Consider the following 6,388-nt stretch of genomic DNA (forward strand, 5'->3'; position numbering starts at 1 on the left):
TCAGACAGAGCATGGATACTTTTGAGCTATCCAAAGGAGTCAGGAAAGGAAAAAATCCCTTTCAAAAACAGTGTTATAGATCCAAGGTGATTATTAAAAGTTCAAATTTTCATGCCAGTCATCTTTTATTTAAACAAGTGTTTCACATGCACAGAAACACTGAAAGATAAAGTCTCATTAATTTTGCTCATACAATGATAGAATCATTCTGATCAGTTGCTTCCATCATGCAATGATGTCTTTATAACACATTCCTTAGTTTTCAGGGTGTCCTAGTGACATAGCATGCATAAACACATAATCACAGATTACCTTTACCAAACATGTATAAGCTTTAAACTATCACCTTTCAAATCAACCCAGTCATTCCAGGCATGTCTTTTCCAAACTTTTCCCTTCACAAGAGGGGCCAACTATTGGCTCTGGTTCCAAACAAACATATGTTGAAATGTGAGGAATTCCTGAAAAACAGTAGCTCCCAACTTTTACCTATTTATACATGTTTGCATTAGGTATTAATTTCCTCCAATTTTTCCTCTGCCAAGAGATCGTATTTTGTCTATCTAGAGCCGTGAGCAGCGACATAAGCCAACGAAGAGTCAAGCTCTGTGGTTCTGCAGCCCACACACACCCTTTCAGCAGCACACTGGGCACTTTGATTAGCTTTTGATTGAAGTGACAGATTTTCAAGGGAGAGTTATGTCTCCAGTAGATCAAATACTACTCACTATTGGAAACTTGCACCTGTTTTTAACATTATCAGCCTGGTGAGTGATGGATTTTAGCTACTTTTTCTCTTACTCTATAAAATGCTTGCTCTATTTATAATAATTTTATTAGAAAGTGTTGATTGTCAGACCCCTGTGCTTTGCAGACAGCACTGGTCTGGGGCTGAGGGAATAAGGAGACTGAATTTTCACTCTGCCATGAGCATTCAGAGGATCTCCATCAAGTTACTGTGTGATTAAACAGATTAAACTGTGTGATTAATTCCCTTGTGAGGTGACGATAACACTTCTGCACTGTCTGTTCATCCCACAGCAACTGGGCAGGGCTAGGTTGATGAGCAATATGTGCCTGGAACCACTGGGTGTTCAGCCATAGCTCCAACAATCATCCCACTCTGAACTGCTCTGATGAGAAGGAGTAGAAATTCTGGTTTTGTGTAACTCTGTGTTAAGAACACCATCTTTTACTCTTCTGTTGGTTACATTTCTTTTTCAGAAACAGCAAAACTCCCTGCTAACTAGAAAATAGTGTTTTCTTCAAACAATCTGCAGAGAGAGGAAAAGCCATTTATTTATGCTTCTGTTTAGCTCAAAGAACACAGTAAATAGTGTCAGGAGGGTCTTCTAGCAATAATTCTTGGTAAATTTACAGAACTCCAGAAGGAAGAACTGACCTCTAAATCTTTTCACAGTTAGGCTGGAGAAGAGAGTTTTTCCCATAGTAATTATCACTGATAGCACTATACACTCTCCATCAAATTTTAATCACAATTATTAGGCTCAGCAAGAAATAGAGGCCAGCTCAAACACCAATTTCTGTGTCTCTTCTGGTTCCAAAGCATAAATGTGGGTTTATGAATACATACTGTATTTAAATTTACCACAATGGGAAGTCTTGTTCGTCATTTTGAGAAATGACATTTCAAAAATTACTAATTACACATTAGTCCACACCCATTTTCAGAGGTGACTAATGCAAACATCTTGCTTTACCATAACTGCAGCCTTTCCCAGAAACTGATAATTTTATGATCAGTTAAAAATGAAATGGGATAATTCTTTTGACTTACAAGAGCCTTGTATCATTAACATGTCAAGAGGAAGTGCCTTATCCTTTTCTGCTGCACAACGAAAGAACCGCATAAAAAATAGTCACCAATTTCATAACTTCGATTCTCTACTTCAGTATTTAATATGTTCCTTCCAAATTTAAACTCCATTCTACTCTGAACATAGTTTTTACGTAAATGTTGCTTCAACTGAGCTGGATTTACTCAAAGGAAGGGTGAATGAAGGGCTACAATGTGCTCCCCACTAACAGCATCACCTATTGAGAACAAATCACAAGGCCCATCCAAATGTACTTCACTGTCATCATCACTGCTTCCAGCTCTAAGGAATTTAAACATGATTCCTTTCTCAGGAACAATTTGTTGGTTCAAATTCTGCTTTCATAAAACCTGACACATAAATTATGATATTTGTTTGGCATTGTGTGGAAATCATAGCTGAATCTCAAACAGACAGGACTGCCAGAGCTAGAAATGGGAGCCAAACTTCACAGACTTTGGATCATGACCACATTCAGTGTTCACTGAATTGCATAAAAATAATCTTTTGAATGGCACAATCTTTGTAATACTATATTTAATGGCATGCATAATTTTAGAAAATACATTTTAAATATAACATTTTGCTGCCAGTTCCCAGAAAGAACATGGCCATGACCATGCAGCAGGGGTGAAGATTCACAGGCCAGATTTAGGTGGCAAACCCAAGTTAATTGGTATCTCTGTCTGGGATAAAACAAAACCATTAAAAAGTAAAGCATATAAGTCTGAGGGAAAAGGGCTGATTTTCAAAACCACAGCAATATGTTTGATGAATAAAAGACCTCAAATACCTGTGTGCTTGTAAGTGGTTGACTTTTACTCCAGCCTGACCCTTCTTGGAGGTACTGAAAAGATGGCTCTTCTTGGCTCTCCCTGCTCAAGCCAGGTGAAAGGCATCATGAGCAGAGTAAAAGGTTCTTTATCAAGAAAGCCTTTCATTCCTTTAAAAGCCAGCAGGTTTTTGACAGAAGTACAACAGAGAAATGAGCACAGTAAAGTCCAAACCCTCAAACCCAACCCACCTGTTGTTAAATAACATGTTGTTAATGATCAAGCACAATCAAGTCTACATAATTGCCCTGTTCTATAAACTTTGAAAATGATGTCACAGACTTCTCATTCAGTTCAGCTTCCTACACAGCAGAAGCCAAACAAAAAAATCTTCTATTTATCTATCAAAATCAAACCAGTTAAACTTTAAAGTGTTATGGGAATGCTGAGATTTGAAACATTGGCTTCCCTAGAATCTTCATATTTTCCAGCCTCCCCTTTTGCTGTATGCTATGATGGTTATGAGGGATTCAATTAAAGCATACCAGCTGAGGAAGACTAGAAGTTAAAGCATATAGCTACCTGGAAAGAGATTAAATACTTTAATTGTTCACAGACCTTGTCAGAAAAAAATAATAATGAAAATTTCCATCAGTCTGGAGAGGCAGACCTTGTGGATATTAGCACCACTGCTGCTCAAAAGTCCGCAAATGACCTCCCTCACTTGTCCCAAACAGCATTCCACCCTCTCCTGCTGTCTTCTCCTCTCACACACACAAACACAGATTACTCTGCTGGCCCAAGCAGAATGTTCTGGACTCACACAGCAAGTGGATGACAACAGTAATATACTTTCCTGCTCCTACAGCAGAAGCTAACATTTTTCCTGCAGCTAAAAAGGTTTGGGATCTAGAGAGAAAGAGTGAGAATTAAAATGTGTCTTTTTTCAAAATTTTCTTTCCTCAACACTTCCCAGTAACTTTCATTTTAGCAGACCTGATTGAAGGGAACACACTCGGAAAACACAGTTCATCATAGAAAAAGTGGATAAAAATTTCTAAACCACAGATGCATTGGCCTGGGATCAATTCTAGGTCCCTTTTCTCAGAAAAAGTTTAGGGATATATAAACAGGATAGAACTGAAATACTCCTTATGGTAGCAGGAGAGTATTTTGACAAGTGTTTTTAAAAAATAACTTTCATAAGTTGTCTTCAGGAAAATCATCAGCTTTACTCACATCAGATTGCTACCAGGACATATCCAGGTTTCCAGTAATTCTACATCTGAATTACTCATTTGCTTCTAAGCAAATGCACAGATATATTCTATGTGCAACAGTCCAGTCTATTTCCTGAAAGAATCAACAGTGGGAAAATGCATCAGCAATGAACATAAAAGGATACAACCAGAATGACACAAATCTCACAACCTGTGGTACTTTCCTCAAGCCTGGCTCTTAAGATGCAGAAGCAGGGGGATATATGTAAGAAGCAGTTTTCAACAAAGAAAATAACTTTGTTCTTCTTGTTTCAGCAAAATGAAATAAAATATCTTGAAAAAGTAAAAAAGGCAACAGCTAAAATGTTCAGACGTGAATCATTCCAAACATTTTACTAATATAAAAGGTTTTAAAGGCAATGTAATTTTGAGTTCCCAATAAAGAATTTGTTTTAAGCTATTTATCCTCGCTAGGCCACTAGTAACTTTAATAAATATTGCTATTAGAAGAGCTATTTATTTGATTTTATAGCAATCGAATTTCCCAGTTCAGTCACCTTCCTAATGACAGCTCTTTGCTCTAACACAAGCAATAGAATGAAACCTGCTCCCTGAAACCCTTTCCACATTACAGACACCTCAATCAATTCTGGTGGGAAGAAGCCTCTTTATTTTCAGCAGCTCGATGAAAACAGAATTCTAGTCATCAAGTCCATTATTCAGTGGATGTTCCTGTAATTACATTTCTATAGTGAGTACATGTTGCAGTGCTCATCATGTTACAATTCTGTTATTGGGATTCCAGACACAAATCTGCTGGAAGTGAAGAGATTTTCCCAAAATTACATTAAATTACATCTCTCTCTTACATATCCCAGAGATGGACTGAACTCAGCAGAGACCCAAATTCAATTTTACATGCACCTTTTCAGAAAGAACCCAATTGAAAAAGAAGTTGCTGTGGTGTTTTTCATTTTATTCTGGTTAAAAATACAGTTATCATCTACTTTCTTCATCCTTTCCTGAAGAGAAGAGATGATGGAATGCAATAAAGGGCACAAGGGCTCCTAGGCAGTGATCACACATCCAGAGGCATTGTAAACACCCAGCATAGGATGCTGGCATTGGGATTTGGTTACAGCTCCTTCAGCTCTGTGGGAACTGAAAGCCCTGCAAATGTCACCTCATGGAGATGTCCTGCCCAGCAGCTCCACCCAGCAGGTTCTGCCACAGAACACACTGAGGCAGAAGAGGACAACAGCTGCCGAATACATTGTTACTGAGCAGAGTTTGGGAATCAGTCACACGTGTACGAGAAATGGTTTGGATTGAAAAAATACGTCCCATATGTCAAGAGCTCCATGTGATAAAACCAACAACATAAATGGGGATAGCACAGCCCACTGCTGTAGCCAGCTTTAGGTGTTGTACTGGCTGAGCAGCACTTATAGCAAGTGGTTCCTAGCCTCTGTCAGGATAAATCTGTGAACATGCACATGGTTCATCACCAAAGATCTCTGAGCACCATCTCTTTAGAGAGGAAGCCAATCACAAACTCCCCTAGTGGCAGGAGGGCAGCGTGCTGCCACATAGCCTGCTTCAGTCCTGGCTGCTGTTCTGATGATTTTTCTTGTCACGACATAAATAAAATCAGGGGAAAAGGTTATGTCACAGGGGAATTAGTGTTTCCATGTGACACACGCGTGGCCCATCAGACACAGCCTGGAACAATTGAATTTGTGCAATGTGCTGCAGTTCTCCATTTCTATCTGAACCTCTGATTAAGCTAACAGATTTTCAAAAACAAATTATAGCCAGACAAGACCTTGCTGATTGTACATGTGCAGATACTGAAAAACTAGTTGTTATCACTGCAGAATCCAAATGTTTCCTCTTGATTTACCTCTCCTACCACTATGATTAAATAGACTGTAATTCTTGTTAGCCACAATAATGTTATACTGCCAACCTTTGGAGGATGTTGCCATCCTAGATCACACCTTTCTCAAGAGGGCCTTCAAAAACACATTAGGTATATAAAAAGATTAGGAAGCAATCCACAGTTGGGCAGTCCCATTGGGATCTTTAGCTCTGTCCATCTGTCCATAATTGAGGTGTGATAGACCTAATATGAAACATATCTTCTGAAATCTTGTTCTTGATGGACATTACAGAGTCCCAAATTCTGCCTGAAAAGTTGTTCCCTGTCCTGTTTAGAAGAATGAGAGAGACACAAATAAGCAAAATCCCTTCTTTAAATGACAGTGTCAGTGACATGAAAAGTCCTCCTAGAACGTGTATCTGAGGGGGTTTCCTCTGTTTCTGCTCCCCTCCACTCCCAGAGACTAAAGTTTGCCAGATTTATTATGGCAAGTACACATTTAACTCCATTACTGACGATCAGAACATTTCAGTTGTGCTCACTGGAGGCGCGGGGGAGTCTTAGAGAACCTGGGAATGTTTATACATCACTCTCGACCCCTTCCCCCGAAAGCTGGAGGCAAAGGCGAGGAAGGGGCCCCTCAGAGCATCCCTCGCCCATCTCCGCAGCCGCGAC

The sequence above is a fragment of the Geospiza fortis genome, unplaced genomic scaffold, assembly GCF_000277835.1.
Source record: "Geospiza fortis unplaced genomic scaffold, GeoFor_1.0 scaffold19, whole genome shotgun sequence".
Taxonomy (NCBI): domain Eukaryota; kingdom Metazoa; phylum Chordata; class Aves; order Passeriformes; family Thraupidae; genus Geospiza; species Geospiza fortis.